The following is a 23,230-nucleotide window of genomic DNA, read 5'->3' on the forward strand; positions in this document are numbered from 1 at the left end:
TGACGAAGTTGTGATCCTCTTGGAGGACTTAGAAAATAGTCTACACCTTTATTCTTCCTACCAAAGTGCAAAACTGGACATTTTCATCTGCTGCTTCTTTGTCCGAACTCCCAATCTGTCCAAACTGTGGCTCAGTGTTTAGTACTTGTACTACTGAGACAGAGGTGATCTGTTTAAGACCGACGGTGGAGAATTGACAGTATCAGACTGGCCTGTTCTATGAGACAGTAAATGCTCATACTACCCAATTGTAAGACTTTGGACAAGGTTAAACAAAGGTAATTTACTTTCTCAGATCCCACCACCCTCTTTTGAAGAAGTGTATTATTGCCAATATTAGAGTCATAGAACACAGAAACAGATCCTTCAGCCCACGTCATCTGTGCTGACCTGGACTTCTGCCATCAAGTTCCTGTGTGTCAAGATCTCTGAGGATCTAACCTGGTCCCCATGTATCGATGTAGTCATAAAGAAGGCAAGACAGTGGCTATACTTTACCAGGAGTTTGAAGAGATTTGATATGTCAACAAATACACTCAAAAACTTCTATAGATGTACCGTGGAGAGCATTCTGACAGGCTGCATTACTGTCTGGTATGGAGGGGCTACTGCACAGGACTGAAAGAAGCTGCAGAAGGTTGTAAATCTAGTCAGCTCCATTTTGGGCACTAGCCTACAAAGCACCCAGGACATCGTTAGGGAGCAGTGTCTCAGAAGGGCAGCGTCTGTTATTAAGGACCTCCAGCACCCAGGGCATGCACTTTTCTCACTGTTACCATCAGGCAGGAGGTACAGAAGCCTGAAGGTACACACTCAGCAATTCAGGAACAGCTTCTTCCCCTCTACCATTCGGCTCCTAAATGGACATTAAAGCTTTGGACACTACCTCAGTTTTTAAAATATACAGTATTTCTGTTTTTGCACATTTAAAAAAAAATTATTCAATATACATAATTGATTTAATTGTTTATTATTATGTTTTATTTTTTCTCTGTCTGCTAGATTATGTATTGCATTGAACTGCTGCGGCTAAGTTAACAAATTTCATGTCACATGCCGGTGATAATAAACCTGATTCTGATTCCATCTACCTGCACCTGGACCATAGCTTTCCTTGTCCCTCTTGTCCATTTATCAAAACTTCTTTTAAGTGTTACAGTTGAACTCACATTTACCACTTTTGATGGCTGTTAGAACCATCCTCTGCATGAACAAGTTCTGCCTCAGATTCCTCTTAACTAATTCATCTTTCCCCCCGATGCATGACCTCTGATTCTCGTCTCATTCAACCTGAGGGGAAAAGGATGGTCTGCATTCACACACCTTATACTCCTCATAATTTTGTAAACCTCATTCTTCTGTGCTCCAAGAAACACAGTCCTACCCTTTGCTATGAACTTGGTCTTCAAGTCCCAGAAGTATCCTTGTGAATTATCTGGACTCTTTTAATCTTATTGATATCTTTCACATAGGTAGGCGACTAGAGACTAGAACTGCACACAATACTCCAATTTCACCAACTTTCAAAGGTACAATTTAATGTCAGAGAAATGCTTTTTTTCTTCACAACCACCCACGAAAACAGAGGAGTGCCCCAAAGAATGAATGACAGTCAAATATTAGAACCCCAAATTCTCCCCCTCCAGCTCCCCCCTCCCCATGTAAGCGGCAGCAAGCAACAATCCCCTCTCCCCCCCACGGCAAAAAAAAAGCATTGGCACCGTCACTGAGCACTCAAGCTTTAGCAAAGCAACAGCAAAAACACTGACTTGCAGTTACCCCAAAGACTTTGCATTTCATCTTGTATTTGACATATCACAGGTTCTCTCTCTCCCTAATAAAGGAGAAAGAGGTGTCTCTGTTTTCCCAGCAAGCAGGGATTCATAACAAACAACTCGCTGGTTTAAAGTCCACCATGTTGCTTTTTCCGAGCTCTGTGTCCAGATCTGCCTGTCTCCAGAGCCCCGAGATCCCAGGCTTCCAAATCCGAGCCAGACTCTTAGGCCGAGCCCTTGGCGTGCTGAACAGCAACAGCCGGCTATGAAACCCCGAGAGCGGGTCCCATTCCTGCAAAGAACTGTAGTTAGTGTGTAACTCCAGGTCAGGGTCTTCAAAAGAACACTGAAAGGGAAAAATAAAGATATTAAAGCTGGAAATACAGCTGTTTTCAAAGATGCAAGAAGAGTTACTGTTTAGCGCCATCATCACTCTACCTGGCCGCCTTATCTGCCTTCTGGTACTTCTTATAAAATGGTGGTGCATGCAAACACAGCGGCCTCTTGGGAACCAACCAAAGGTGCTTTTTCCTTTGTAAAAGTTGTTTTTCTTACGATCCAAAGGCAATTCTACCCCAAGAACACTGGGTACTACAGGGCTACTCCATCCGTGTGCTGTTCGTTGATCAAAGTAGCTAGATTGGTGTTGGTGGAGGAGCTGGCCGAGGTGTCAAATGAGCTGGTTGGGATATGGAAGGAGCTTGGCAGAATATCGGAGGAGCAGGTCGTGATATGGAGGAGCTCACCAGGTTATCAGAGGAGCCGGTTTGGCTTCAGAGGGTCTGACCTGCCTGCAGACTGTGTTGCTGCTCACTACTTGAAAACATCAGAGTTGGTGCAGTGTAACCACGGGAGATTGTCTTGGACATTTCACTTGCGATCACAAGACTCTGTTGGACAGAGATAACGTAAGTTGTCTGTTACCCTTGTGTGGTGAAGGGACAGTCAACATGGGAGCTGTGTCGCATCAGTTGTAGTGAGGACCAGACCTCAAGCCTCGGGCTAGCCTGCAGACCACCGAAGTGCTACAGCGTGGTTGAGCTCGGCTGGGGCCTGGCCTCACCCGCCGGTGTTGCCCCTCCCATGTTCAAGTGGTGGAATGACAGGCTGGGTTGCATGCTTCTGTACACTGCCGGGAGACTTTACCAATGATTGCTGGACATTGTCGCTCAGGGTTTTCGACTATATCTGTTTTTTTCCAGTGAATATGCTTCTTTGATCGATATTTTGAATTATGTTTCTCGTTATTTTTGAATGTTTCTTTGCTATTAAATGTTTTGAAGCTTGGCCCCAGAGGAACACTGCCTCGTTCATCTGTATCTATGTATGGTGTGAATGATAATCAAACTTGATTTGATTTGATCAAATACAACTTCAACATGACATTCTAACTCTCATACTCAGTGCTCTGATTTATGAAGGCCAATGTGACAAAAGCTGTCATTACAGTCCCATCACTTGTGTTGCCATTTGGAAGGATTTTTGGATCCATAGGTGATATTCCCCTACATTCAGCAACAATGAACAGATTATTTGTAGACTTTTTTCTTGCATGAAGTAGTTGCCATCTTCCTAACATTGGAACAGTTACACAACTGCATGATATCCTTGCATAAAATGCTTTGGGTTGTCCCATGAGGGGCGAGAGTTGCAATTTGACACAATGATTCACTCATCTGCCACAGAACCTCATTTCAGTCCAATAAACCTCTCACAGTGGAGATGAAAATGTGTCTGCACCATCTCTGCAAGGGTGAAAAGACAGACAAAGGCAAGATTAAAAATACCAGACGAGTACATGCTACTGGTTGAAAAATATTCAATTCAGAAAGGATGAAAAAACGCCCAAGTTCGTAATCAGCAAATCGTCCTTCATCACAGAACTGCCTCTCATTAAGGGTCCATGGATAATCTGCTTCAAAGTATCACCGATGATTACAGGATTATATCAAGATGCAAGATTTTTTTATTGCCATTCTTCGGTATATAAGTGTAAACTGAAACAAAATTGTTACTCTGATTCTGGTGCTGCAATAAAAAATACAATAAGCTTAAAGAACACAATATAAAAATACACAATAAATATAAATGCATAAGATCAATTTATATACATAAATTGATTGTATGTAGCCTGCTTCCTGGGATTGAGAAGAGCAATTCAGTCAAAATTATGAAGTCAATCAACAGTCGAATTTATTCTACCTGTCTCTTACTATGAATTGCTTGTGTGCTGGAACTTTATTGAGAATCTGATTGTTATAAAATTTTTTCATCACTCAGACTCAAAAAGCTTATCAAAACTCTAAAGAAGAGAGAACTAGTTATTGGATAAACCTTTGGCAAGCTTTGACGGTCTCCAGTTAATACTTTTGAGATGCAGTGGCTGTTGACATGGGAATGTGGATGGCAGTCTTTTGAGGCTTAGCAAGGTCCCAAAATCACTGTAAAGGTCAGATGTGTGTATCATGATATTGAGAAGAGAAAACCAATCGAGACTCTCCCTCCTGCCTGTCACTCACAATCCTGGCTAAAAATATTGAAAATAAGAGGAGGAGTCAACTGCCAAGCCCCTCAAGCATGCTCCACCATTCAATATCATCATGGTTGATCTAATGCTGAACTTAACAACCCTTCTATGCCAGTTCCTCATAATCCTCCATTCCTCACTGTCAATAAGCTTAAAGAACACAATACCACCTCTCTACCTTAAAAATATCTATTTATGACAGGGGGACCCGGGAGTACAAGTTCAAAGTTCCAAGTAACTTTATTATCAAAGTACGTTTATGTCACCATACAACCCTGAGTTTCATTTCTTGCAGGCATTCACGGTCGAAAAAAGAAATGCAATAGAATCAATGAAAGGATACACACAAAAAAAAAGATTGACAAGCAGCCACTGTGCAAAGAAGACAAACTGTGGAAAAAACAGTAAAAAATAAACAAACAAACAAACAAACAAATAATGCAGAGAACATGAGTAGTCAAGTCCTTGAAAGTGAGTCTATAGGTTGTGGAATCAGTCAGTAGATTGTTCCATGAAAATACTGATACTGGTAGAAAGGAAAAAGGCTTTTGGCAAGATAAGAACTTCTCTGTACTTTTGTATATGTGACAATAATAAACCAATTCCAATTCATTAGGCAGGACATTGAGTATAGAAGTTGGGATGTTATGTTGCAATTGTACATTGTGGAATATTGTGTTCAGTTTTGGTCACCCAATTTTGGGGAAGATGTCATTAAGCTGGACAGAATGCAGAGGAAGTTTACCGTGATGTTACTGGGTTGTGATGGATGAAGCAATGGGAAAAGCCAAGACCTTTTTCACTAGAAGGGTGATCTTATAGAGATGTGCAAAATCATGAGGGCATACATGGATGAATGCACAGGCTTTTTCCCTGGGTTGAGGAATTAAGAACTGGAGGGTATACTGTAAGTTTAAAGTGGGAGAGGAGAGACTTCATGTTAGACACGAGAAAGCCTGCAGATGTTGGAAATCTAGAGCAATGCACAAAAAATGCTGGAGGAACTCAGCAGGTTAGGCAGCATCTACGGAAATGAATAAACAGTCAAGGTTTCAGACCGAGACTCTTCTTCAGGACTAGGAAGGAAAAGGGAAGACACCAGAATAAAAAAGTGGGGCGAGGACAAGTAGGATAGCGAGAAGATGAAAGGTGAAGCCAGGTGGGTAGGAATGGTAAAGGGCTGGAGAAGAAGGCATCTGATAGGAGTGGAGAGTGGATCATAAGAGGAAAGGAAGGGCCTTAATAGGAATCTGAGGAGCAACTTTATCATCCAGAGGGTGGTCAGTATATGGACAAGCTGCCAGAGGAAGTCATTGAGGCAGGAACATTAAAAGAGACTTGGATAGGACTGTAGATAGGAAAGATTGAGAAGGATACAGGTCAAACATGGGTAGATAGAACTGGCTTAGATTGGAATCTTGGTTGGCATGAAGGAACTGTTTCTGTGCTCTACAATAATGTGTTACCTTGATTCAATAACTCTGTAACAGACTGATCTGTATTTCACCATCCTCGAAGGAAGAGAACACCTCTAAAACACTTATTCAGAAACTACAGCACTGTGCAAAACTCTCGGACTCATCTACCAAAGGGTGCCTAAGACTTTTGCACAGTACTGTGGTAATTTTATGAATTGCCCTGTGTTAATGCCACAAAAGAAAAACAAATTTCATGACGTATGTGAGTAATGATAAAACTGATTCTGATATGGGTCTCTATTGTGGACTGAGAATGGGAAGAGGGCAGGGAGATGGGAATCATTGTTGGGAACAAGGGGAGGGAGCAGGAAGCACCAGAGAGACATTCTGTAATGATCAATAATCCAATTGTTTGGAATCCAATGACCTTGCCTGGTATCTCAGGGCTGGGTGTGTTTGCATCTACAATAGCAGCCCCCCTTTCCCCCTCCGATCCCTGGCACACCTTATCTGTCACCTGCCCCTCTTGCAGTGCTCCACCCTTGCCATTTCCAACATCCTTTGCTCCCATCAGATTTACAAACTCGCTTTCTGCTCCACGTTGACAAATACAGTACTGTGCAAACATTTCAGGACACCCCAGCTATACATACATGTGCCTAAGACTTTCGTACAGTACTCTATGTCCTCCAGTTCTCCATACCCTCAATCTCTCAACATCCATCTTGCTACTTCTCTCTGAATCCAAACAAATCACCTCTCTTTCTTTAATACTTTATACAGATAGAGACCTTGCTTTCTCAACCTTGCTTCACACAGCAACCCCTTCACCCCGAGGATCAGCCTAAAATTGTCTGCATCGAAGACAGTAAGACCATAAGGTATAAGAGCAGATTTTAGCATTTGGCCCATCGAGTCTGCTCTGCCATTTCGTCATGGCTGATCCAATTTTCCTCTCCGCCCTAATCTCCTGCCTTTTCCCCATATCTCTTCATGCCCTGTCAAATCAAGAATCTATCAACCTCTGCTTAAATATATGCAAAGACTTAGCCTCCACAGCTGCCCATGGCAATGAATTCCACAGATTCACCACCCTCTGGCTAAAGAAATTCCTCCTCACATGAAAGTGCATATTTCCTTCAATGTTACAACAGTCTACACACTAATCTCTGTAGGATATTTCAAATTGATTATGGTATGAAAAATCAGCACAGAAAAATAATAAAATCTACGCAGAAAGTTATTATAATAAGCCCCTTTGGATATATTACACGTGGTCCAATATGTGCAGTTCTTCACTTGTTAAAAGCAGCCATATTAATAGAGATAAATGACTTCGCTCCAATGAGTTTCTGCTTGCTTTTTCATAATATCTGTAAGGAAGCTGGTATCCGTTTTCAACAAAATGCAATTTTTAGATGCAGCATCTCTTCAACTTAATTTCCATTTTCCTATTCCACACAACATAATCATTATTGCAGAGCGAGTCACCGCACCAAATAACGGCACCCAATCTTTCCATTTCTCTTCTCTGTCTCCAAGCAAACAGTATTTATAATTAATTCCATCTGCTCCTCATCACACTCAGATGCAGCATTTTAAATTAACTTAAGGTGTCAACAAAACTTTGAGGATTCAGTGAAAAATGATAGAGTGAGAAAGAGAGAGAGACTGAAAGAAACAGAGATAGAAAGAGTAGGAAAGTGTGTGAGAGAGAGAGTGAGAAAATCAGAGAGGAAGAGGTAGCCAGAGAGAGAGATTGGGAGACATAGATGGAGAGAGAGAGAAAGTGACAGATAGGGGGAAGGAAAGAGAGACAGAAATGGAAAGAGAGATAGATATGCAGGGAAAGATTTTTTTTCACACAGTGAATGGTGGGTGCCTGGAATGCACTGGTAGTGACCATTGATAGAATAGAGTGTGTAAGACGCTCCTAGATGGGTGCATGACTATGCAGAGAATAGAGGGATATGGACCTTGTTTAGGCAGAAGGGACTGAAGTAGTTTATCGTAATTACTAGTTTAATTAGTTCAGCACAAAATTGTGGGTCGAAAGACCTGTTCCTGTGTTCTGTGTTCTATGAGTGCAGGAGTAGAGTGAGAGAGATGAGTGCCCTTCCGTCCATCCATTCTATGAGAGAGCTGACTCGATGGGGATGATAAAAGGCAAAGATCGAGTGGACAGCCAGGGATTTTTTTCCCTGGACAGAAATGGTTAATACAAGGGGGCAGAATTTTAAGGTGATTCTATGAAAGTACAGAGGGGATATCAGAGGTAATTTTTCTTTACACAGAAAGTGATAAACTTGTGAAACTCCCTGCCAGGGAGTGGTGGTAGCAGCAGATAAATTAGAGACATTTAAGAAACTCTTAGATAGGCACATGGATGATAGAAAACTGGAGGGCTATATAAGAGGGAAGTGTTAGAGTGATCTTAGAATAGATTAAAAGATCCACACAACAGCAGGTGCCGAAGACCATAAGAGATTGAAGCAAAATTATGCCATTCAGCCCATCGAGTCAGCTGCACCATTCCATCATGGCTGTTCTATTATCCCTCTCAACCCCCAACTCCTGCCCTCTCCCTATAACCTGAATGTCTTACCTCCAGCCATGTGCCCACTTCCACAGGCATGTTACCAACTCCCAATATTTTCAAAGCCAATACAATGAAGGAAGAGATCAACACAAAATCAACAGCTTTACGTCCCATTTACATGTAAGGCCATACGAGCATAAGGTGTAGGAGCTGCAGAATTTGGCCATTCGGCCATTAAATCTGCTCTGCCGTTCCAACATGGCTGATTTATCCCTCTCAATCCCCAACTCTCTAACCTGGACCCAACATATCAATGCAGCTATAAAGAAGGCAAGATAGCAGCTATATTTCATTAGGAGTTTGTGGAGAATTGCTATGCCACCTAAAGCACTTGCAGATCTCTACAGATCTACTGTGCAGAGCATTCTAACTGGCTGCATCACCGTCTGGTATGGAGGGTGGGGGAAGCTACTGCATAGGATCAAGGTAAACTGCAGAGAGTTGTAAAATTAGTCAGCTCCATCCTGGGCACTAGCCTCCATAGTATTCAAGACATCTTCCAGAAGTGGTGCCTCAAAAGGCAGGGTCCATCATTAAGGACCCCCAGCACCCAGGATATGTCCTCTTCTCATTGTTACCATTCAAAGTAGGTACAGAAGCCTGAAGGCGCACACTCGGAGATTCAGGAACGGCACCTTCTCATCTGCCATCTGATTCCTAAATGCACATTGAACCCGTGATCATTCCCTCACTACTTGTTTTATTTCTACTTCTTTTTTGCACTACTTATTTAATTTAAACATTTAATGTAGATGTATATACTTTGTACTTTGCTGTTTTTTTAAAACTTCTGCTATCATGCATTGTACTGCTGCCACAAAGTTAACGAATGTCACGACACATGCCGGTGATATTAAACTTGATTCTGATTCTCCAGCCTTCTCCCTGTAACCTTTGACACCCTTACTAATTAAGAACCTATCAGCATCCATTTTAAATATACCCAATGACAGTGCCTTGCTGTAATATTCTCTGTTCCTATTACCTATTTTGTGCACGTCAAAAACTTGGTGCCTCTCCTAATGTTGCAATAACTGTTCTCAGAGCACACAGGCATTCCTCACTTTGATGAGACTGCGCACAGAGGTAAATTGGGCGTTCTGAGAAAACAATAACAAATTAATGATCTACCTTCAACTCCCCTGCCGCCAACGCTGACTCATATCCCTGTACCCTTTTAGACTAGCTGTGTATACAATAAATCCTTTGGTGCAACTTTCTAGCTCAGACTTCAAGTGCCTGGATATCATTAAAATACTAATTTAATAAAATTTCATCAAAATTTGAAAGTTCATCTCTTTTTTTTGTTAACACTGCACAATCTTACCATCCGGATATTAAAGCTCCAGTGATGATTTTCCAGGTTTCTGCTGCGTGTGGGTGTGTGTTGATACTGAAATAGTCATGCATGCTTTTGCTTAGTACCTTAAGACCATAGGAGAAAGGGAAGAACAGGGGGAGTTAATAGGCAGGTGAGGAGAAAACAAGTAAGGGTGGGGGCAGGGGGCAGAATTTGAAGAAGAGAGAAGGGGGAAAGGGAAAAATTACCCGAAGTTGGAGAAATCAATGTTCATGCCATAAATTTGGGGGCTACCCAGACGGAATATGAGGTGGATTTCCAGCATCTGCAGAACCTCTTGTCTTTGTGTCCCTGAGAGGGGTGATTCTCCTGGCTGGGTGTGGACCCGATTAGAGGGAGGCTGAGCTGGACAAGAACCTCCTAACTCAGAGCATTGTGGACGTGGAAGTTTAGTCACAGAATGTGCTTAAGAAGCAAACGGACTGACTCCTAGACTTGAAAAACATGAAAAAGATTTTGGATTTGTTAATAATGTCACAAGATTCTTAGTCTGGAGAAACTGAGGGATCTTGGGGTTTACACCCATAGATCACTCAAAGTTGCTATGCAGGTAGATAGGGATATTCAGAAAGCATGTGGTGTGTCAGGGGCTTGAGATCAAGAGCTGTCAGGTAACATTGCAGCTCTATAAAGCCCTGGTTAGGGTTGGAGTATTGTGTTCAGTTCTGTTCACCTCATTATAAGGAGGATGTAGAAGCTTTAGAAAGGGTGCAGAGAAGATTTAACAAGATGCTCCCTGGATTAGAGAGCATGTCGTGTGAAGATAGGGCTCTTCTCTTTGTAGTGAAAGAGAGCTGACTTGATAGAGGTGTACAAGATGGTAGGTGACATAGACTGAGTTGACAGCCAGAGATTTTTTCCCAGGGCCAAAAAGGCTAATACAAAGGGGCATGATTTTAAGATGATTGGAGGAAAGTATAGCAGGGATGTCAGAGTTAAGTTTTTTTTTACAGAACGTGGTGAGTGTGTGGAAGATGCTCTTGGGGTGGCGGTAGAGACAGATACAGTAAGGGTATTTAAGATAGTCATAGATAGGCACATGGAAGATAGAAAAATGAAGGGCTATGTAGGAGAGGAGGGCTAGATTGATCTTAGAGCAGGTTAAAGGGTTAGCACTGCATTGTGGGCTGAAGGGCCTATACTGGGCTGTAATGCTGTTTATTCTTTGTTCTATGCCCTTTCACATAAGCGTCAGGAAATGAGGGATCCAAAGTGAGCTGAAGGCAGCTCTACACAGTGCCACAGCTGGTACAGATGTTCCTTGACAGCTCCAGTGACCTGGGTTGAATTCCGACTCCAGTGTTGTCTGTGTGGACCTCGTATGTGTTCCCTGGTTCTCCCTGGGTTTCCCCTAGGAGCTCTGGTTTGCTCCCACATCCCAGAACATGTCACGTTACAGCTGTACAAGGCAGTGGTGAGACTGCACTCGGAGTCCTGAAGGCAGTTCTGGTTTCTATACTATGGGAAGGATGTGATGGAGCTAGAGAGGGTGAAGAAAAGATTTACAAGTCTGTTGCTGGGACTGGAGGGCTTGAGATATACATTCAGTGGCCACTTTATTAGGTACACCTCGTTAACGCAAGTATCCAAACAGCCAACCATGTGGCACCAACTCAATGCGTAAAAGAATATAGACATGGTCAAGAGCTCCCGTCGTTGATCGGACCAAACATCAGAATGGGGAAGAAATGTGATTTAATTGCTTTTGACCATGGAATGATAGTTGGTGCCATGCCGGGTGGTTTGAGTACTGAATCTCAGAAACCGCTGATTTCTTGGGAATTTCAGACACAACAGTCTCCAGAGTTTACACCGAATGTTACAAAAAAAAAGGTACGAATGGTATAGTTTACAGAGAACAATACAAAAAACAAAAAGCATCCTGTTTGGGGCAGTTCTGTGGGTGAAAATGCTCTGGTAATGAGAGAGGTCAGAGGAGAACGGCCAGGCTGGTTGAAGCTGTCAGGGAGGCGACAGTAACTCAAATAACCACACGTTACAACAGTGGTGTTAGCCAGCCAATAGTAGGTTAAAAGGTTGGCACTAAAACTTGGGCTGAAGAGCCTGTACTGTGCAATAGTATAATAAGTTTTATGTCCTCCTTTGAGTAAGTCATAGAGTCATAGAATACTACAGCACAGAAACAGGCCCTTCAGCCCATCTAGTCCATGCCAAACTATTATCCTACCTAGTCTCATTGACCTGCTCCTGGACCATAGCCCTCCGTACCTATTCAAATATCCCTTAAATGTTGAAATCAAACCCGCATCCACCATCTCCACTGGCGGCTCATTCCATTCTCTCAGCACCCTCCGAGCAAAGAAGTTGCCCTTCATGTTCACCTTAAGCATTTCACCCTTAACCCTTGACTTCCAATTCTAGTCCCACCCAGCCTCAGTGGAAAAAGCTTATTTGCATTTATCATATCTATATTCCTCATAATTTTGACATACCTCTCCCCATTCTCCTACGGTCCAGTGCATAAAGTCCTAACCTATTCAACCTTTCCCTATAACTCAGCTCCTCAGGTCTTGGCAACATTCTTGTATATTTTACATTTTATTTTGCAAAATGAAGATAAATGCGGAATTGTTGCAACTAAGACATGGAAGGAAGCTGAGGAAGATCAGCTGGGGGGGGGGATGCTTAAGGGGCAAGTCTGCATATGTTCTTATGATCTCTCGGAGTGAGTGAAAATGGGAGAACTGTGAGGCCATCAGCTGAATTAACTGCAAGCATAACAATTTAAAAGTTAATTATGCATCATCTTGGATCTGTCACAAGCTTCTGTTCTGTAAATTAGAGAGTTGTTAAACTCAAATCTAACTTCAGGACCTGAGAGCATAATTTGCCCTGACATGCCAGGACATTAGAGTTTCATTGACAGTGTTGCCTTTGGGATGATTCTAGAACACAGAGCATTCACAGAGGATATTTGTTTGTGCTACACTTAGAATGGGAACTGCAGTGTCACATGGAAAACATTACAGCAGACATCCTTGGTCTCTACTTTTGAAATGTTTCCACTCAGATAATGTTCTGCTCCTCTTGGTAACCCCGAGGTGGAACCGTCACATGAAATATCTGTAAATTTTGCTAATGCAACTGTGGTATTCTCGGGATTGAGGTGACCCCAGAAAGGTCAGGAATCAGAATCTGGTTTGTTATCACTGACGTGCACTCAGTGGCCATCTTATTAAGTGCCTCTCCCGTACCTAATAAAGTGGCCACTGAGTTTGTGTTTGTGGTCATCTGCTGCTGTAGCCCATCCATTTCAAGATTCGATGTGTTGTGAGTGCAGAGATGCTCCTTTCGCATTGTTGTGATATGTGGTTATTTGAGTTACTGTTGCCTTCCTGTCAGCTTGAACCCATCTGGCCATTCTCCTCTCTCATTAACAAGGTGTTTTTGCCCACAGAACCTCCAATCACTAGATGTCTTTTTTTTTAATCACACCATTCTCTATAAACTCTGGAGCAGGGTTTCACAGCCTGGAGTCCACAGACCCCTTGCTTAATGGTATTGGTCTATGGCATAAGAAAGGACAGGAATCCCTGCTCTAGAGACTGTTTTACATAAAAATCCCAGGAGATCATCACTTTCTGAGATGCTCAAACCACCCCTTCTGGTACCAACAACCACTCAATGGTCAAAAGTCACTTAGATCACATTTTGCCCCCTTTCTGATGTTTCGTCTGAACAGTAACTGAACCTCTTGACCATGTCTGCATGCTTTTATGCATTGAATTGCTGCCACATGAATGGCTGATTAATTATTTTGACTTAATGGGCAGCTGTACAGGTGTACCTAATAAATTGGCCACTGAGTGTATGTCATGAAACTTATTGTTTTGTGGCAACAGTACAGAGCAATAGATAAAATACTATAAATTACAATAAGAATATGTAATGCAAAAACAATGTATTTTATTGTAAACAACACATACAAAATGCTGGAGGAACTCAGCAGGCAGCGTCTATGGAAAAAAAGTACAGCTGACATTTCGGGCCAAGACCCTTTGGCAGGGCTCTCGGTCTGAAACATCGACAGTACGTTTTTCAATAGATGCTGTCTGACCTGCTGAGTCCCTCCAGCATTTTATGTGTGTTACTTGGATTTCCTGCATCTGCAGATGTACATGTGAATGTTTTTCTTTAAATCTTTAAAAAGTAGACCTTCAAGGAAAATTAAAACAACTTCAAGTTGTAGATAGCAACAAAAGTAATTCAAATCGAAAACAGGAAATTAGGAAATTGCAAAGTGAAATTGACGATATTTATACGTTGGAAACTCAAAGAAATTTTCTTTACCTGAGACAAAAGAATTATGAAGTAGGAGGTAAATCAGCTAGATTATTAGCATATAAATTACGAAAACAACAAGCAGACAATACAATTCATACAATAAAGAATCCACAGACAAAGCTTGTGGAGAGTACAATAGGGAAAATTCAAGAGAGTTTTGAAACATATTATCGAGAGCTGTACTCCCAACCCCGGGCCCCCAATGAGCCCTATATAGACAGTGTATTGAATTTTTTAGATCTACCTAAACTTACAGATTTACAAAATGAAAATTTATTAGAACCAGTAACTGTCAAAGAACTGAACGTGGCCATCTCTAGGTTAAAGGCTGGAAAGTCCCTGGGTTCTGATGGGTTTACCTCAGAGTGGTACAAGTCCCTGAAGACACAGTTAGCCCCATTACTACTTAACACCTTTAATTGGATCTTGCAGAGAGGAGAAACTCCACCTTCCTGGAGAGAAGCGATTATTTCAGTTATTCCTAAAGAGGGTAAAGATAAACTAGAATGTGGCAATTATCGGCCAATTGGTGTTCTTAATTTAGATTACAAACTACTTACATCTACATTAGCGCGCAGATTGGAAAAGCTTTTACCTGGCCTAATCCACTTAGACCAGACTGGATTTATTCAACAAAAACAAACACAGGACAACATAAGGAGAACTCTGCACATATTAGGACAGGTTAATAAGAACGAGACAGAGACAATGGTAGTAGGATTGGACGCTGAGAAAGCTTTTGATTCGGTTAGTTGGGCATTCCTATACAGAGTGTTAGGAAGATTCGGCTTTCAAGAAAAGTTTATTAAAGTAATTCAGACTCTATATGACAGCCCTGCAGCCCGAATTAAGATAAATGGGGGACCTCTCTGACTCCTTCATCTTAGAGAGAGGCACTAGACAGGGATGCCCAATTTCTCCTCTCCTTTTTGCGCTATATATTGAACCACTTGCCCAACTAATAAGACAGAGCAAAATCGTAAAAAGTATCAAGGTGGCAGGAATTGAACAGAAAGTGGCGTTATTCGCAGATAATGTTTTGGTCTATCTGAGTGAACCAGAAAAATCAATTATAGGATTGTTTATACTGTTGGATGACTTTGGGAAAATATCAGGTTATAAAATAAATGTAAAGAAAACGCAGGTTATGTCCCTAAATTATACACCATCCAAAAAATTGCAGGATACATACGATCTTAAGTGGGAAGCTAAATCATTGAAATATTTAGGAATAACCCTGCCGAAGGATCTTTCAACACTGTCACAGGTAAATTATGGGCCATTAATCTCAGAGATAAAAGCAGATATGCATAGATGGAATCTTATCCCCTTTTTAAGTTTAAATTCAAGGATAAATACTATAAAAATGAATATTCTTTCTCGGTTATTGTATCTTTTCCATACTTTACCGGTGGAGGTGGATGATAATCAATTCAGGGAATGGGACAAATGGATTTCCCGCTTCATTTGGCAAGGAAAGAAACCTAGAATTCGATATAACACCTTACAGTTAGGGAAGGAAGGAGGAGGTATGGTTCTTCCTTGCCTGAGAAATTATTTTTATGCCTCACAGATAACCCTCTGTTATATTGGTGTAATAGGGAATATAAGGCTAGATGGAAGGAAATAGAATTTGGATTAGTTGACAGTTTTCCTCTTCAGGCCTCAATAGCTGACAAAGGATTGATGGCCCAGTTGGAAAAATTTAAAAACGCTTGGATAAATCTTACATTAAAAGTATGGCAGAAGGTGGTTAATTCATGTGGAATTAATAACATGTTAAAACTCTTTAGATGGTGTGCATATGATACCGAATTCCTTCCCAACAGAGGAGATAAAAGATTTAAGCTATGGATAAAGAAAGGTCTTACAACCTACCTCTCATTTATAGATAAAAGAGTATTACAAAGTTTCCAAATCCTGCAGGACAAACATGGCCTAGAACATAATGACTTTTTTAGGTACCTTCAAGTACAAAACTATGTTAACCAGAGTTGTAGATATACAGACCTATCAACAGTAGAATTAGAATTTTTCAAGATTCTGAATTCGGCTTGCAGTTCAATACCTAGTAAATCAGTTTCTCGATTATATAATGCATTCTCCCATGCTAAAAATGTAAATACACTGTATATTAAAGAGAAGTGGGAGAAAGAAGCAGGGTTGGTACTTTCAGAGGAGGCTTGGGAGAAAATCTGCAGCTTTCAATGGTCCTCGACTAATTCTTTGACTTGGAGAGAACATTGTTGGAAAAACATTAGAAGATACTTCAAGACCCCATATCAGGAAAAATATAAAGATACAAATGTGATGTGTTAGAGAAGGTGCGGCTCCAAGGAGGCAAATCATTTTCATATTTTTTGGGATTGCCTTAAATTAAGTCTATTTTGGGAAGGTATTCATAGAACATTAGTTAAGGTACTTAGGTCCCAGATACCTCTGAACTTTGAGATGCTCTATTTGGGGCATGTATTGTTTCTTGAACAGAAGGAAGATATAAAGTTGCTGCAGACCCTCTTAGCGGCAAGTAAGAAATCAATCACTAGAAAATGGCTAAATCCAATACCACCTACATTAGAAGATTGGCACAAAATTATCTTGGAAATATTTAAAATGGAAAAGTTGACTTACTCCCTGAGAACTCAAGAAAAATTTTATCAAATCTGGAATAAATGGATTGAATATATAACCCCAATGCGAGCAGACTTTAGATGACTCTCCTAATGATTTATACTGCTCTTCTCATCAACACAGTAATATTGCTAACGTAAGCACCCCTAGTCTAAATGTTTGTTTTTTTTTGTTTTCTTTTGGAAAATAGAGAATTAACACAAGTAAAGGGAAAGATTTGGGAAAGGGATAAAAAAAAATGAAAAAATTAAGTAAATAAGTACATAGGGATTGGATAATTATGTCTGCGGGCAGGAGCAAGCATGAACAAATTAGGATATAAACACCTACAATGGTTGATACATAGGCTTAATACAACATTTTGGACCAGTGGAAATGGTCCAGAAGGGTTATATGGAAACTACTATTACCATTTTTCTTAACAACTAATTCCATTACTTAGCCTAATAGGTTAGATTTACCACAGTACATAATTATCTATTTAAATGTTTATTTTCCTTTTATATCATCTCAATGTGTACTTAAGAATGTATAAATAATTGTAGTTTTATACATATAAAAAAATGGAAAAGGTTATATGTGTGAAAAAAGTACATGATATTTGTGAATTCCTTATCCAAATAAAATTAAAAAAAAATAAATCTTTAAAAAGTAAACAAGCAGTAAACAAGTAAAGGGGGGCAAAATAGTTCAAGGACCATTCAGAAATATGATTTATTATCACTGATGTATGTCATAAAATTTGTTGTTTTCTGGCAGCAGTGTAGTGCAAGTAATAAGAAATTACTATAAGCTACAAAAATAAATAAATCAAATAAAAAGTGCAAAAAGTGTTTTGTGCCATAGTCCAAAGACATACTGGTTGGAGGATAATAGATCATTGTAAATCGACCTGTGATTTGGCTAGGATTAAATTGGAGGATTGCTGGGCAGCATGGCTCAAAGAGCCAGAAAGGCCTATTCTTTACTGTATTTCAGTAAATAAATTACTTCCTTTGGCAGCTCATTCTTATACTCAACACCCTTTGTGTGGGGGGAAAAAAAGTTGCCCCTCAAGTCCAAAATCTCATTTTGGACTTCCCTACCTTGAGGAATAGACTATTCCCTTCCTCCTCATTTCTGCATCTCATAATTTTAAAAACTACTTTAGGATCATGCTCTGTTCTCCTGTGGTCCAAAGGAATAAGAACACAGCCTGGCCAATATCTCCTTTTAGGCCTGCTAGACCTGGCAATATCTTTGTAAATCGTCACTGCACTCTTTCCTGTTTAACCATCATCACCATCATTATGTGCCACGTCGTATAATGCAGGTGATCATGGTATCTTGATCATGATTGTTGTTGGCAAATTTTTCTACAGAAATAGTTTGCCATTGCTTTTTACTGGACAAGGTTGAAACCAGACGGGTGACCCCAGCCACTATAAGTACACCTGAGAGACTGACTGCCTGCTGTCAGTAGTCACATAATCAGGGCTTGTGATATGCACCAGCTGCTCATACGACCTTCCACCTCCTGCTCCCATGGCTTCACGTAACTCTGCTCGCGGGGGTGGGGGGGGTGCTAAGCAGGTGCTACACCTTAGTGCTAAGGCCCTCTGTATTCTTTAGAGCCACGTTGTTGATATGGCTGTTGCAGCTGGACTTCCAGAAGACCACGTCCTCAAATTCTTGAGGGTGAGGAGTTTTGGATGGACAAATGTCCGGTCAAACTAGCAAATGCAAAATGCATGTTGAGTAAGGAAGAGAGGGAGAAAAGAACAAAGAAATGAACAGGCAGAAATGAAAAAGAGAAAGCAAGTAAAGAAATTAATATAAACACAAGAGATTCTCCAGATTCTGGAAGTCCAAAGCAACACACAAAATGCTGGAAGAACTTCGCAGGTCAGGCAGCAACTATGCAAATGAATAAACAGTCGACTTTTCAGGCTGAGACCCTTCATCAGAACTGGAAAGGAAGAGGGAAGATGCCAGAATAAAAAGGTGGGAGGTTGGGAGAGGAAGAAGGCTAGCTGGAAGGCGATGGGTGAAGCCAGGTGGGTGGGAAATATAAAGAGCAGGAGAGGAAGGAGTGAGTTTGGTTGAGCACATTGTCAATGAGTTGAAGGGCAGCAGAGATCACTGAAGGGACCAAGTGAGAGTGGGTTTCACTGAACTCCCATCGAAAAAAAGGTTGAAACTTCTTCTGGATAGACATCCCTCAAAAAGACTTTGCAGTGGAGCAGCAAATCAGATGCTGGAAATCCAGAGAAGTGTACACACGAAATGCTGGAGCAACTCAGCAGATCACGCAACATCAATGGAAACAAAAATGGGGCTGGAAAGAGATAATAAGTGAAAAAAGAGAGGAAGAGGGAAAAGGAACAAGAAATGCATGACTCTATGACTAATATGGTGTTTACAACTTTGGGCTTAGTTAGGTGCCATGGCAACATAGCATTCAGCGCAGCGCTTTACAACGCAAGTGATCGGTGTTCAGTTCTGCCGCTGTCTGTAAGGTGCTTGTACGTTCTCCCTTTGTGTGGGTTTCCTCCAGGTTCTCTGGTTTCGACCCACATTCCAAAGACCTACTGGTTAGGGTGAGTAAGTCATGGGCACGAGATGTTGGTGCCTGAAGCATGGCAACACTTGTGGGCTGGCCTCCGCACATCCTTGGACTGTGATGGCCACTGATATATTTCGCTGCACTTTTCGATGTTTTGAAGTGTGACCAATAATCTGTCTCAATGCACTTCCCAGTAAGAAAGTTTTGAGTGTGATCTTGGCTGTGATGTAGAAAGTGTGGCATCCAGTTTGCTCCCAGTAACTTCAGGCCAACACCAAAACAGCTACTGACCAGAAAATCAGATTTCACAGTGTTGTTGGAGTTTTGCCAGGGATAGCTCACTTGCCCAACTTCTCAGAACTGCCACTGGATCTTGGATATCCCCATCTGAGATGAAGCAGAACCTCAATGTAGTCAAACATGACCCTTCCAACCATGCAGCACTCCCTCAGAGCTCTACTGAGACTTTGTGTTTGGTATAGGATTTGAAACCTCGTCCTCAAACTCTGAGATCTAATTCAGAATCAGATTTAATATTACTGGTATATGTCATGAAATTTGATGAGTGCAGTAATGAGAATTACAGTGAATTTAAATATCATTAAATATTAAGAATGTTTTAAATGTCTTTGGCAATGCTTGCTACATGGCAGCTGCTTTGAGTTTGTTCCCCCTGTGTTTTGCTTTCCCACCTGAATAAATAGTTTCGCATTTGTTTTCTAATCATTTTGAATAGCTGTCCCTTAATCCTCTACACTCAAAGCGGTACAAGTCCGATCCTCGTAGTTTAACCTTTTCTACTTCTTCGCATCATCCTATAGAGATTCACTCTCACCCAGGGCCAATCATTTACCCTTTTTCCTGGATATGAGCTGAAGTGAGTTTCTTTATTGTCTTGGTGTTTCGAAGAGGATGTTAAAGTTTACCGCAGTCAATATAACTGAAATTTACAATGTTATTGTCAATATGCAGTACTGTGTTTTATTTTAATTAGTTGCTCATTAGTAAGATAAGACCTAAGACATTGGAGTACAAGTAGGCTGTTCAGCCCATCTAGACTGCTATGCCATTCCATCATGGCTGAATTTTTATCCCACTCAACCCCATTCTCCTGCCTTCTCCTTGTAACCTTTGACTCTCTGACTAATTAAGAACTTATCAACCTCCATTTTAAATATATTCATTGACTTGGGCTTCACAGCCATCCTTGGCAATGAATTCCATAGATTCATTACCCTCTGGCTAAAAGAATTGTTCCTTATCTCTGGTCCAAATGTATGTCCTATCCTGAGGCTGTGCCCTCCGGTCCTAGACTCCCCCACTATAGGAACATTCCGACAACATTCACTCTATCTCGGCCTTTCAATACTAAATAGGTTTCAATGAGATCAACCTCCTCCATTCTTCTAAACTCCAGTGAGTAAAGGCCCAGGGCCATCAAATGGCCCTTATGTTAAATCTTTCATTCCCGGGATCATTCTCATGAACTACCTGAAAAAGATTCAAAGTACACCTATTATCAAATTATGTATGTAGCATATGTACATTCAGAGATTCATCTTCCCCACAGGCAGCCACGAAACAAAGAATACTGTGGAACCCATTCCTGGACCCTCTCTGATGACAGCACATCCGTTCTTAGATAAGGGTTCCAAAACTGCTTACAATATTCCAAGTGCAGTCTGACCGATGCCTTATAAAGCCTCAGCATAGCATCCTTGTTTTTATATTCTAGTCCTCTGGAAATGAATGCTAACATTGTGTTTCCCTGACCACAAGTGATACTCACTACATATGTGAAATAAGCCTAAATAGTTAATGCTGATGTTCGTACTTCATATGGAACTATTCCAGACTGTCCACGTCTTCTCAACTTTACTGGCAAACGCTCTATCCCCTTTTCTCTCATAAACTTAGCTGGTTTGCTTACTAAGCTCTCTTAGCTATTTCCTTCAAGTAACTATGTGGTGTAGATTTACGTAATCATACCACCCCTTGAGAAAAGAAATCTCTCCTTTTTTCACAATTGGATTTATGAAGAACAATCTTGCGTTTATGGAGGCACAAGGGATTCTGCAGTTGCTGGAAATTTTGATCAGCGCCCACAAAGGCGCGAGGAAGCCAAAGGGTCAGGCAGCATCTATGGAGGGAAATAAACAGTCAATGTTTCTCGCCGAGATCCTTCGTTCGGTCTGATGATTGAGACAGGCCTTACAGCTCACTGAGTTTGTGCCAATCATCAAATATCCTTTCATACCATCCACGAGAATGATTCCAGGAACAAAAGGGTTACCATATGAGGACCGATTGATGGCTCTGGGCCTGTACTCCCAGGAATTCAGAAGAATGAGGGGGAATCTCATTGAAACCTATCCAATGTTGAAAGGCCTCGATAGGGTGGATGTAGAGGGGATGCTTCCTGTGGTAGGGGAGTCTAAGACTAGAGGACACAGCCTCAGAATATTTGGAACGGAGATAAGGAAGAATTTCTTTAGCCAGAGTGATGAATCCGTGGAATTCGTTGCCACAGACAGCCAAGTCATTGCATATATTTAAGGCAGAGGTTTATTAGATTCTTGATTAGTCAGGGCATGATGGATTACAGTGAGAAGGCAGGAGAGTGGGGTTGAGAGGGAAATGGATCAGCCATGATGAAATGGTGGAGCAGACGCGATGGGCCAAATGGCCTAATTCTGTTCCTATATCTTATGGTCTTATGGTCTTAGCTGAAACACACTAACTGATGGGGTGGTAAAGCAAGAGATTTTTTTTAATGTCTAAGTCACTAGAAGAGTGCTTGATGGCACTAAAGTCTATGGACCAAGTGTTGATAAGTGGAATTAGTATAGATGGGTATTCAAAATTCAAGGTAAAATTTATTATCAGAGTACATACATGTCAACACATACAGCCCTGAGATTCTTTTTCTGGGGCATACTCCGCAAATCTATAAAACAGTAACTGTAAACAGGATCAATGAACTGTGCAAATGCAAATATAAGTAAATAGCAATAAATAACAAGAGCATGAAATAAGATAAAGAGTGTACTTACGGTGAGACCATCAGTTATGGGAAGACCAGAGATAAAATCAGTGTAGTTATCTCCTTTGTTTCAAGGGCCTGATGGTTAAGAGTTAGTAACTGTTCTTGAACCTGGTGGTGTGAGTCCTGAGGCACTTGTACCTTCTACCTAATGGCAGCAGTGAGAACAGAGCATAGCCTAGGAGGATTTTTGGTAATGGATACTGCTTTTCTACGGCAGTGTTTCATGTAGATGTGATCAATGGCTGGGAGGGCTTTACCTGTAAGGTAGTGGGTTGAATCCACTACCTTGTGTAGGATTTTCCACTCGAGGGCATTGGTGTTCCTGTACAGGCCGAATTAACACAGGTACCACCACACATCTATAGAAGTTAGCCCAAGTTTTTGATGACATGTCTAATCTCTGCAGACTCCTGAGCAAGTAGAGGCACTGTTGTGTTTTCTTTGCAATTATATTTTTATGATGGGTCCTGGACAGGTCCTCTGAGATAGTGACACCCAGGAGTTTAAATTTACTGACCCTCTCCACCTCTGATCCTCCAATGATTGCAGGCTCATGGACCTCTGGTTTCCCTCTCCTGAGGTCTTACAATCAGTTCCTTGGTATTATTGACATTGAGTGAGAGGTTGTTGTTATTACACCACTCAGCTAAGTTTTCAATCTCCCTCCTGTATGTTGATACTTCTCCACTTTTCATACGGCCCACAACAGTGGTGTTGTCAGCAAACTTGTATATGTTGTTGGAGCTGTACTTAGCCACATAGTCATAGGTGTATAGCGAGTAGAGCAGGGAGCTACGTGCACATCCCTGTAGTGCTCCTATGCTGATGGAGATTGTGGAGGAGATGTTTTTGCTAATCCGAACTGACTGAGGTCTGCAAGTGAGGAAATCCAGGATCCAATTTCACAATGGGGTATTGAGGCACAGGACTTGGAGTTTACTGATTAGTTTTGAGTGGATGATGGTATTAAATGCTGAGCTGTAATCAATAAAGAGCATCCTTGCAAGCTATGCATCTTTACTGT

At 41.2% G+C, this 23,230-nt stretch overlaps 1 protein-coding gene and 1 long non-coding RNA gene across 2 annotated transcripts in view; one reads left to right on the forward strand and one right to left on the reverse strand.

Annotated features, from left to right (window-relative positions):
• LOC140196859 (dedicator of cytokinesis protein 2-like) overlaps positions 1–23,230 on the forward strand; it is a 1,243,024-nt gene that overhangs the window by 937,706 nt on the left and 282,088 nt on the right. The gene's annotated exons all lie outside the window — the stretch shown is intronic.
• LOC140196105 (uncharacterized) lies at positions 1,723–22,933 on the reverse strand. The gene is made up of 3 exons (XR_011885619.1): positions 22,214–22,933; positions 2,214–3,520; positions 1,723–2,121 (listed from the first exon to the last, which is right to left on the reverse strand). It is a non-coding gene; the product is annotated as an uncharacterized lncRNA (long non-coding RNA).

The sequence above is a fragment of the Mobula birostris genome, chromosome 4, assembly GCF_030028105.1.
Source record: "Mobula birostris isolate sMobBir1 chromosome 4, sMobBir1.hap1, whole genome shotgun sequence".
NCBI classification, from domain to species: Eukaryota; Metazoa; Chordata; class Chondrichthyes; order Myliobatiformes; family Myliobatidae; genus Mobula; species Mobula birostris.